Below are 12,674 nucleotides of genomic sequence, written 5' to 3'. Positions count from 1 at the left end.
GGGCTAATGACTGAAGAGTGAAGGATAACGGCATATTTATTTTCAAATGCTAAGTCCACAATAGCAGCTATGCTTGTTAAGAAAAAAAAAAAAGAATTCTACTAAACTTTCAATTGAAACCTAAATGCCTTTTAAATTACATGAGTTGAGGGAAATTACGGGCAAGGGAGAGATTCTACCTAAAGTGGGCATTCATTCACCCTTCGACTCATTTTCAATTTTTTAATCATTTCACACTTCCCCCTCCTCTGACAATTAGGCACCTTTTTAAACTTTTTTTGGGGTTACCCTCCCCACACTTCCTAGATTCTAGCCTAGGCGAAAATACAGTTGCAAGCAGAATCATTGGAAACTCCCGAAACACATCCCAAAAGCAGCCCTCAAAATTTCCCATTAGCCTGCTCGCATTTGGCGAGTAGAAAAAGCTTTAGGGCGAGTGTGAAGCTGCCTCGGGAGGTTGGGCGATCCCTGCTGGTAGGCACGGTTGAATGGGAGCTGTTCTCCCAACGATCGGCCAGGGGAAGAGAGAGGAGAGGAAGAGGAGAGGCAGCCAGATCATCATACAGAGTGGGTATCGGCCGCTGTGACAGCTTTGATTTGAATCATCCGGCACCCACAGTTACACACAGTCCTGCCTCCTGGACCAGCTCCTTTTATAGACATCACACTGGTCCAAAGCCGGGACGTTTGACGTCTATCATAGGAGCTGATCCAGGAGGCGGGACTGTGTTTGACTGCGGGCGCCGGGCAATTAAAATCAAAGCTGTCATACCGGGCGATCCCCAATCTGTGTGATGATCCGGCTGGCTCTCTTCTTCATGTGCTGCTGGACACTGATAGGCTGCATTTATGGGCACTGCTGAGGCTGCATTGATGGGCATTAAGGGGCACTGGTGAGACTGCATTGGTGGGCATTGATGGGTACTGGTAAGGCTGCATTGATGGGCAATGGTGAAGTTGCATTGGTGGGTACTGACGAGACTGTGCTGATGGGCACTGGTGAGGCTGCACTAAAGGCATTGGTGAGGCTGCATTAATGGGCACCGATGAGGCTGCATTGATGGACATTGGTGAGGCTGCATTGATGGGCACTGATGGGCACTGATAGGCTGCATTTATGGGCACTGTTGAGCACTGATAGGCTGCATTGATGGGCACTGATGAGCACTAATGAGGTGGCACTGATAATGCTACACTGATGGGCACTGATACGCTGCATTTATGGGCACTGTTGAGCACTGATTGGCTGAATTTATGAGCCCTGATAGGCTGAATTTATGGGCACTGATGAGGCTGCACTGATGGGCACTGATGAAGTTGTTTTTAATATTTATTTTTGTAAAGTTATTCTGCATAAAACATTTAACAGTGTAATTTCATGAGATAATTTATGAGGGATTGTTTAGCGGCGGGGCAGGGTGGAATTTGGGTGGGGCAACTGGTGTCACGTAACCCTTAAGGCCTGGTTAGTAGCTCAGGACTTGAAATTTTGAGCCCTGCCAAAAGGGTACTCTAAAGGGGCATATACTGTGGTCTGTCATCAGACCTATTTCTGCTTCTTTCAGCCAGTCCTATGACAATACACTAGCATATGCATGTCATCAGGGGGCCGGCTGCAATAACCTGGAAGAGACAGCCAGCTCCTGATGACATCAGAGAAAGAAAATGGCAGCACAGGACCAAGTGTGCAGCAGCAAAGTGTTAAATTCCTATAGAACACCATTGTATTTACTGGATGAGTGAGTATGTGTTATGTGGATAAACCAGCAAAAAAGGTAAGCATCTGGAAACAAAAATGGGAGTGAATATCCTTTTTAAGTAAAAGGCAGCTTGCATCTGTTGAAGCAAAGGATGGCTACATGCAGTGGTGTATTTTGGTTTTGTGCTGCCCTAGGCAAGACTAAAATTGGGCACCCCCCCCCCCCCCTATATAAATTTTCCGTACTCATTTTTTAACGTATGTGACTACAAGTCCCAGCATGAACCCCTGAGATCTCATGGGGGGGGGATGAGAGGGGGTGAGAGAGAGAGGGGGGTGAGAGAGAGAGAGGGGGGTGGGTGAGGGAGGGAGAGAGAGGGGGGTGGGTGAGGGAGGGAGAGAGAGAGGGGGTGGGTGAGGGAGGGAGAGAGAGAGAGGGGGATGAGAGAGAAAGAGATGGGGAATAAGAGAGAAAGAGATGGGGGATGAGAGAGAAAGAGAGAGAGTGGGAGAGAGAGAGAGTGGGAGAGAGAGGGTGAGAGAGGGGGGTGAGAGAGAGAGGGAGGGAGAGAGAGAGGGGGTGAGGGAGGGAAGGAGAGAGAGGGGGGATGAGAGAGAAAGAGGGGGGATGAGAGAGAAAGAGAGAGAGAGGGGGGGGGGAGAGACAGAGAGAGAGGGTGAGAGAGGGGGGTGAGAGAGGCGGTTCCAGCAACCAGTGGCCAATAGAGTCTCAGGTGGAGGGGGGTGGCTTTTTTGCTGCCCCCCCCTGCAAAGTGCTGCCCTAGGCCTGGGCCTTGTTGGCCTAGGCCAGAATACAGCACTGGCTACATGTGGGAATGCAGCAATAAGAAAAAAATGTGCTCATGTGCATATTATCACTCCCGTATACAGTAGACACCACTAGCCATTATACATACACACTTTTTTTCTTTTTTTGTGGCGGTTTTTAAAGTTAAAGGTGGGCCTTACCTGCTCTTTGCTGTAAGATTTGCTCTATTGGAAAGGGAGGTTGGACTTCTCTTTGATACATATGAGAATCGTCTTGATCTGAAAAAAAAGGAACATTTTTTATATATTATGCTATTTATTGGAGAACACCATTTGACAGATGTAGACTCATATCCAGTAAACAGTGCAAGAAGCAATCCATAGTTGAGCAACCAATCATATATCAAGTATTTTTAATGAAAATGCGATTGATTCGTGTAACGCAGATGTTTTCTTGTACTTCCAGTCCAGCCATTCTCAACCAGGGTTCCTCCAGAGGTTGCTAAGAGTTCCTTAAGCTGTGGCTGTGACCTCCCATCTCATAGAGCCCTCATAGCTCAAGGGCCACAAGGCAAAGCCATAGATCCTGCCATACTAAGCTAGATACTAACTGCCATGTTCTTGTCTGTCCATTGTGTGGCGCTTTGCACCATCAGAAGATTGCAGGGTCACCAAGCAGTAAGGAATGCCTTTGATGCTTTGCAGCATATAAATAACAGCTAGAAATAAATGTCGTGAGTAAAACCAAAGTACATTTTTGTAAGTGAAATTACAGGGCCCCTGTTAAGAGAAGATTTTGCAGTGAGTCATGGTGGGTAATTACCACCAACACAACATATCTCCATCTATGGGACATCAAAGAAAATCTATTTTTCGCTTTCGTTCATTGATGGGCACAGCTCCTTATCTTTTTGACCATTGGGTCATAGTGCCCCCTACAGGAGTAGGACACTAGGCAGAAAGCTTGACTATGCCTATGGGGCAGTCCCAGGGGGGTATACTCCCACTCTCAGCTATAGGCACTTTTTTCTGTCGTGTCAGGACCTAGTTCCTTGTTGGGATCTCTGGTTCTGGCAATTTTTCTTCTTTTAAATGAAACTTTCCTATCTTTGTCATTTTGTTCATGTGAAAACCTACAATCAACTGCCGGACTGGATAATCTAGATCCAGAGGGTCCCCTCAGTATGGCCAGCGACCAAGCGCAGGCCTCAGCTTTGCGGTAATTCAGCCACGACATAGCCCCACTGGGCGGGGGCTGGCCTGCGAATTAAAAGTCTCGCCAGGGTGCAAACGACCTGGCCTCAGCCTAAATCGCAGCGTTCCTCCTGGCTGACAGCCCCCATTCTGATGCAGCTGCGGTCTGTCCAGAGCGGTGCCCACCCTGTTCCTGGTATGGTAAGTAGCTGTCCCTCTTCTTCCCCTTGAGGGTTTTGGGGTGGACGTTGCCACTCCCTGGGACAGTGGGACCCCCGGGTTCCTCTCCAAAATATTGGTGGTCATTGTGGGTCTTCCGGCCCCCCCCCAGGTGAGGTTATGAGCTGGCTTTTGTCAAATGCTCTTAAGGAGGGCTTGTTGGAGTTGCTGCTGGCAAGGTTTTCCTGGTGCGCAACAGGAGGTTGAGCAGGGTTCCTCGCCACCGTCGCGGTTGTTGACTAGGGCAGGGATGTCCTCTGGGCTCCCTGCTGCAGTTGTTGGGCTGGGGGAGCGGATGGTTTAACATCCGCGTGTTCATGCTTCACGCTGCCAGATCCAGCCAAAAATTTAGGCCTACTGGTCTGGAACTATGTGGGGCGGCCCCAGTTAGGGTGGCTGAAGCCACTACCCTCCGTTTGGGCATCCGCTCCCCTGGGTGGTCGGCCCTGCTGGGGCTCACTTTCAAGAGGCTGAGCATCCACAAACATTTAGGCCACTGCTTGCGGCCTACTAGGCCATGCGGCCAAGTCTGGTGCCTCTGTTGGAGTGTGGCCCCAGTGAGGTTAGCTGCAGCCTCTGATCTTTTAGGCATCTGCCTGGCTGGGATCCGTGCACTTGCAGCTGGACCTCCACAAAAATTAGGGCCGTGGCTTGCAGCCTACTAGGCCATACAGCAAGCTTGGCGCCTCCCTTGAAAGGGGTGGCGCTGTGGGGGCAGTTTATTTTTTGATAGCAGCCATGCCCCTTTTTGGCTCTGCGGGACCATCAGGGTACCCTGCCTGTGCGTCCGCATCACGGCAGGCGGCCCCCTTTTAAAGGGGGATATTTCCTATTATGTGGGCCTCTATGGGGGGGGCTCGGAGGGCAACCCCCTTGTTTTTTTTGCAGGGTCCAGTAGGTGGTCCATTCGTGGGCCCCTGGTTGGCATCCCCTTTGTAGGATCACAGTTGGGAGCCCTCCCCTGATTGTTATGCTTTCATGAGTGCTCAGATAGTGAGGACGATTCCTCTGCTCCTCTCGCTGCGCTTGAAAAGGCGCTAGTGGATGCAATGATTGGGTCAGTGAGTGAAACTTTAAAAAAAAAAAAATGGAGGATGCGGCTGATGGTGCGGAGGCACCCTCCAAAGTGTAGAGGGTGTTCCGTTTTCTGCTTACTTTGATAACATTGGATGTGTTGGCAATCTGCGGATGCTTCTTTTGGCCACAAGGTTTTGCTGGCTGCTGTTTTGGAGGACCTGGTCCTCTTTGGGGTGTATTGTTTTTTTTTCAGGTGAGCTCCAGCAGTTTATGGTTGAGCTTCATGTTATCTAGTTGGCTACGGTTTAGCCTTGGGAATTTTCTCTTACTGCTCCCACCCCTCCTGTTTGACACTGCTTTGGGCGTCCCAATGGTGAAGATAAGGAGCTGTGTCTGGCAATGAAGAAAATTGGATTTTTGACTTACTGTAAAATCCATTTCACTGGAGGTTCTTTGACGGACACAGCACCCACCCCTCTGCGGAGTTGGCTCTCTTCTGACACTGCCTATAACAAAACTGAGTGCCTATAGCTGAGAGTGGGTGTATACCCCCTGGGACTGCCCCATAGGTGTAGTCAAGCTTTTTCCTGCCTAGTGTCCTACTCCTGTAGGGGGCAGTGTAACCCAATGGTCAAGATAAGGAGCTGTGTCCATCAATGAACATTACAGAAATTGATTTTACCGCAAGTCAAAAATCACATTTTTTTTTTTAACCACTGAAGGTTTTACCCCCTTGATGACCAGGTCATTTTTTTGCTGTTTGGCACTGTGCTACTTTAACCACTTGACGTCTGCTCACTGTGCTGCTACTGCGGCACAGTGGCTCGTTATCGTCTGGCGACGTAGACCTACGTCACCAGACATTCCCCTCTCTCGGCGGCACGCGCCTCGCTCCCGCTGTATTCAGTTACAGCGGGAGTCGGGCCAGGGGAGGAGCGGCGGTGATCACCACCGCTCTTCCCCGATCGTCGGGGATCTAGTGTGGAAATCCGCCCGCTTGTGTAAAGTGTCAGGCAGGGTCAGATTGCAGGATTCAGCATAGCTGAACCTGCGATCTGTCCCTGTGTCACTCAGTCACCTCCCCCCACACACGTCAGTAAGCACCAGGCATATATTAACCCCTCCCTCTCCAATAAAAATTAACCCCTTCCCTGCCAGTGTCATTTTTACAGTAACAGTGCATATGTACAGCACTGGTAAACTAGTAAACGCAATAACTTTTGCGCAAACCAATCAAAATACGCTTATTGCAATTTTTTTTTAACAAAAATATGTAGCAGAAAACAAATTGGCCTAAAATGTTAAAAACATTTGATTTTTACATTTTTTTTGGGGGGGGGGGGGGAAATTTCATATAAAAAAATTTGAAAAATATTGTTATTTTTTCAAAATTGTCGATTTTTATTGTTTATAGCGCAAAACCTAAAAATCGCACAGGTGATCAAATACCACCAAAAGAAAGCTCTATTTGTGGGGAAAAAAGAATGTCAATTTAATTTGGGTACAGCTTCGCACGACTGCGCAATTGTCCGTTAAATTAATGCAGTGCCGAATCACAAAATATGGCCTGGTCAGGAATGGGGTAAAATCTTCCGGTCTTAAAGCGGTTAAAAATACTCTCATTGAGAATTTTTTTGTCAAAGACATGTAGCTAAATACATTTTGGTCTAAATATATGACAAAAATTGAATATATTGGATATTTTTTAACTGTCAAAGTAGAAAAATATTGTTATTTTTTCAAAATTGTCGTCTTTTTTATTAATATTGCAAAAAATAAAAAACGCAGAGGTGATCAAATACCACCAAAAGAAAGCTCTTTTTGTGGGGAAAAAAAGGACGTAAATTTTGTTTGGGTACGGCGTTGCATGACCGCGCAATTGTCAGTTAAAGTCGCACAGTGCCGAATCGCAAAAAGTGGCCTGGATGTAAAGCAGGAAAATCCTCCGGTGGTAAAGTGGTTAAAGCGGTATGAGACTTTTAAAAAGGATAAGTTCACCTTTGGGAACATTGTACTTGTTCCTTTTTAGGGTGGAACATGTAACATGTTCCCAGTGCTGTAGCCACTGCCCGATTCACGCTTTTTTTTTTTTAACCAAAAAATATTTTCCTTAGGGGGGGACTTAAGCCTCGTACACATGCTACGAATTTCCGCCGACCGGTCGTCCGTCTTTTGTCCAGAGTGGTGTCTGTTGGTTGGAATGTGCGTAGACTGCACACAAATTTTCCCGTAGGACAGAATTCTACTTCAGAAGTGATGTCATGTGTTGGATTGCTTTCTTTGTGTTCTTTCATCTCTGAGCATGCCTAGTCTTGCTCATAAGATTTTTTCCCCGTCAAAATCTGTACTAATGAGACGAAAATCAGACGTGTGTTGACGGAGGACAACAATTTTAATGCCTGCACATCAGGATTTTGTCAGCCGAAAAGTCTGAGTCGTCTGTCGAAAGCACCATACTAAAACCCCGTACACACGCGTCGATAATTGGCCGTGAATTTTCGGCCAACGTCCGATCGGCCGATTTTCGGCTTGTTAGTATGATGCTTCCGACAACCGACTCCGACTTTTTGGCCCGAAAAAAAATCTGGTGTGCAGGCTATAAAATTTTTGTTGGCCGTCAACACAACAGCCGATTTTCCGTCAGTCAGTACAGATTTCGGCAGACAAAAATCTGATGAGCAAGACTGGGCATGCTCAGAGAAGAAAAAACACACGGAAAGTAAACCAGAACATGACATCACTTCTGAAGTAGATTTTTGTTGGGTGAGAAAATTCGTGTGCAGTCTAGGCACATTCCAACCAACCAAACACCACTCTGGACAAAAGTCGGACGATCGGTCGGCCGATAATCGCTGCGTGTGTACTAGGCATAACAATCCGAAAATCGGCAGATCGGTCGTCGGACGAAATTTCCCATCCAAATTTCTTATCGTGTGTACGGGGCTTTACCCTTTATTAGCGTCCAAATTAAGTGCACTTATTGACAGGGAAGATTGCACATTATCCTGTCCAAGCTTGTCTGTGCTTGTTTAAATCTTGAATTGCTGTGTGTCGGAATTAATTCTTCATGTCGAGGATTAGTGGGATCACTGAACCAGGATTCTGGCAACGTTTATTGTGTTCGTGACACCAGTGAGTGAAATTTGCATGACATGGGGATAAACTGTTTGGAGAAGGCTGAACATACAGAGGCTTTCAGAAGATTTTATCATGCAAGAGAGGACTGCAGACAGTTCTCTGCATGCCTCCATGCCCCTCAAACTGTTTACTTTATAGTCTCAAACTAGGTCATCTTCAGAGGCCGCTCTATTGTCGTGTTACGTAAGGAGGACTAACCACTACCCATACGAAAAATAGAACATTAGATGCCATTAATCAGAGCACAAGGGTGTGGTGTTGTGCCATTTCCAGAAAGCCTTTGCAGAAACATGACCAGCCTTGTTAAATATCCTGGATATCATTAGGGAGAACCAATGAGCACTAAATATTGTGAGGCACTGGCTGGCAGGAATGTGGATGGTGTCTATGGCGTGTATAAAAAAAAGAAAAAATATATATATTTTTTTAACAGAGCTATTAATCCGTCTATTCTTACTTGGCGTTGAGGGGCCGCATTTTTGTGTGCATTAGCGCAGATGAGCTGTACTGAGAGCATGCGCCCTGCGCACTCCCGGCACGATGGCTCACAAAAAGCTCCCGATCGCTTCTTACGATCGGAAGTTTCCAAGCATGGGACAGCCAATCATGGTGGTTACATGGTCACAAGTAGTGATCGACCGATACGTTTTTTTTTTTATTACTGATATTTTGGTCATCGTATATTGGTATCGGACAATATTTTCGTGACATTTAAAACATTTTTTTTTTACAGGTACTGTTGTGGAGGGATCTGGGGGTCTAAAAGACCCCCAAACCCCTCCTCTGCACTTAGGCATTCAAAACGCCAAATTTGGCTGTTTTGAATGCTGTCATTTATTTAAATTTGGCGCAGAGTAACCGGAAGTCATGACATCACTTCGGGGTTTTTACATGGAGACCCGATCAGGTCCGAATGCGGCTTTGATCAGGTCTTCAATTCGGCAGCCGTGCAGGTAGGATGCCTGGGTCTCCCGGTGGGACGGGAGACCCGGACGAGCCGCGAAAGGCGGGGGATGGGGGGGGGTGACGTCCCCTCCCGCTCCTTGTAATAACAGCTGAGTGGCTTCTCAGCCGCATCGGTTGTCATTACCAGACAGCCGACCGTCGGCTATGGACGCCGGTACCGGGGTGATGCCTCTAGCTGCAGGCATCACTCCGGTACAAACACTTTCCCGAAATATCGGTAATATCAGTAACCTCAGGGGCCGATTCTGATATATCTGGGAAACTGCAGTTCGGCCCGCAAAATATCAGCTTTGCCAATAATCGGTCGATCCCTAGTCACAAGCTCCACCCTGCCTCCCAGAATGCCAAGTCCCTTAGCCAGCGCAAAAAGTAAAACATGTTTCGGCTTTAGAACCACTTAGCTTGCTTTCTGAGAACCCCCTACACCCACAGTAGATCAAAGAAGTCAAAATTCTTCTTAAGTATGGTCCCGAAAAAACAACAACATTTCAGTTGGATACTCCCCATATCAATAGTCTACGTCTTTTTTCTTTTGTATTACAAAAACACATAAAATGCTCAGGGGTGAATGTGGCCTAACCCTTCCCCAGTTGGTCTAAAACACCAGTAACAGACTTTTGCATAATATGGAGAATTTGAGTAGTAGAGAGGAAGAGCAGGTTGAGAACTTTACAAATGAATGGAGGAGATGGGTAGATTTTAAAAAGACTAACAAATATTTGGAAGAATGGGTGGAATACGGTGCAGAATGCTTTAATGCAGAGGAAGGCAAAGTAAAGCACAACAGGAATTAGAGGTAAAAGGAAGGGGGAGGGTGGGCTATGGGGTGGGGGAGGGATGGAAAATCTGTACACTTGAAAGTAATTTGAATGTTTGATTGTATATTTTGGATTTAAAATGAATACAATTTATACTAAAAAAAAAAAACAAAAAAAAAACACTTTTGCAGTTGGGTTTTAAAGTGTAATAGCAGTAGGTAGGACAGATGGGTTGCAGTGGACAGTTCTTTGGAACGAGAAGCCCAGAGTTTTCCCAGACACCCACAACATTCCAGAGCCAGCCTCTGCTGTTTTCCGACCATTGTAAAGCAGCATGCGGTGTTTCCCATCAACACATGGTCATAGAACCATCCGGAGTCTCTGTTCAGCAGTTCATGATGGGCCTGACACAGGAAGGTCTGTTTGTGATCGAAACATCAAAGCATCTAGGTGTAATGTTTTTGACATATTCACATGCTATTAACCACTTAAGCCCCGGAAGATTTTACCCCCTTCCTGACCAGGGCCTATTTTGCGATTCGGCACTGCGTGACTTTAATGGACAATTGCCCGGTCGTGCGATGCTGCACCCAAACGAATTTGGCGTCCTTTTTTTCCCACAAACAGAGCTTTCTTTTGGTGGTATTTGATCACCTGTGCGATTTTTTTTGATCATGAGCTATAAACAAAAAAAAGGAGCGACAATTTTGCAATTTTGCAAAAACAACAATATTTTTCAAATTTTTTTATATGAAATTCCCCAAAAAAAAAAAATCAAAATTTAACATTTTTGGCCAATTTGTTTTCTGCTACTTATGTTTTACTTATGTTTAAAAAAAAAAAATCGCAATAAGCGTATTTTGATTGGTTTGCACAAAAGTTATTGCGTTTACTAATGCCCCATACACACGTGCAGATTATCTGCAGACTTTTGTCTGCAGACTTACCTTTTCTATGTAGTGCAAGGGCCTGCCGGATTGCATACAAATTGAAAGTGTTTAGGTTTGACCTCATATTATATGGTTTTGGTAAGTCTGCAGACAAAAGTCTGCAGATAATCTGCACGTGTGTATGGGGCATTAGGAGATAGATTTGTCATTTTTGTAATTTTTTTTTTTTTAACGAGTAATGGTGGCGATCTGCGTTTTTTTTTTGTGGGATTGCGGCAGACAGATCGGACTCTTCACTGACATTTTTGACACTTTTGGGGGTACCAGTGACATTACTACAGTAATCAGTGCTATATATATATATATATATATATATATATATATATATATATATATATATATGCACTTTTACTGTAAAAATGACACTGGCAGAGAAGGGGTTAACTTTATTGGAGAGGCAGGGGTTAAATGTGTCCCTAGAGGCGTGCTTCTTACTGTAAAGGGGCGTGGCTTTTCATGTAACCACAGAGACATACGATCCTAAATAGCAGGATCGTATGATCTCTGCAGTTACACCAGGGAGAATGACAGGCGGCTTTGTTTACATCAGCCGCCTGCCTTTCTCCCTCTACAGCGGACGATCGCGGGTGGCCAGCGGACATCCGAGCCGCCGGTCACTCGCGCTGGAATGTCCGAGAATGAGCGGGGGCGGGAGCGCGCCTCCGGCAGTGCGCGCTCGCCACCTATTGGCTCGCGGGCGAGTGACGTATATATACATGTCACTTTGCCCTGGAGGGGCTGACCGCCGCCGTATATAGTCGTGCGGCGGTCGGCAAGTGGTTAAAATACATTTAAGAATTTCTGCAATAAATAATAGAGTTGATTTTTTAAACTCTTTATAATTTGTGTTGTAGGGTTATAAAAGAAATTTTCACTCGCATCCTGAACTGGTGACAGGGTTGTAAGGATAGCAAATAACATCTCTCCAATAGAGACATACAGCAGAAACAAAAACCCAATGATATCAGCCATACATGGTGGAATTTTGTTCGAAAATGATAATTTAAACATTACACAGAACCAAAAACACACCCCCTTGCATGCCTACTGTGGGAGATGGGGAGGTATCAATTTTATTTGCCCTCCATTTTGTATGTTCCCACTCCATTTTCTATGTATCTTAGTTATACAAGCTTTGCAAATGTGTACGTGTTACAGTTATGGCAAGTTTCTGTTTGTGGTTTTTGATGAAATCATGTCAGGCGTTTCTAGCAATAAGCTATATGCCCTATATGGTATTAAGTGTACTCGCTTTTTTCCCGAAATGACGCTTGGTTTCCTTAAACTGTTTAACCAATAAGAACGTAACAAGTATCCTATACTTATGCTATATGCCCTTACTCTTTACTATATAAACCCCAACGAGCCTATAATAAACTGAGAGTTGGTTTCACCATACATCTGTGTCCGTCTGTGTTACTTCCTGAAATCACTCTCCCAGGCCTGCCAGACACAAAGCGAGCATAAGAACAGCGGGACCAGGGGTTCCAGACACTAACAGCTGGGGGCTCGTATGCCGGGATATGAAGGTCATCCCTCGCGGACAACCACGCTCATTCGGTAAGTAGAAAAATCCTTTTCTATACAGCCGATTGTAGTGTGGCTCCGGGGCGGGACACTGACTAAAATCATATCAAAGTGAACCAAGGGGGTTGGTGTGTTCCGGGAACACACGCAACAGACCCATAATTGAAATATTTCAGGGAAATATTTTTAGTCTCAGGGAGACTTAAGAAGTGTTAGAGAAATTGCTCGTTTTGTGTCTGAAAAATCTTTAAGCTTTCCTTCTCTATCGCATAAAAGTATAAGATAATCTGTTTGTATGATTCAATGAGTCTGGGTGGTAAGTGAACAGACTCGAGTCGTTTACTGAATGTCTTTTTTCTGATGAGAATGCCAGAGTAGTCACGCTGCATTCGAAACGCTCCGTATTGTCAGCACGGCTGAAATACACTGTGACTAGTT

The sequence above is a fragment of the Pelophylax lessonae genome, assembly GCF_965119305.1.
Source record: "Pelophylax lessonae genome assembly, chromosome: 13".
Classification (NCBI taxonomy): Eukaryota; Metazoa; Chordata; class Amphibia; order Anura; family Ranidae; genus Pelophylax; species Pelophylax lessonae.
This window is presented reverse-complemented; position numbering follows the sequence as displayed.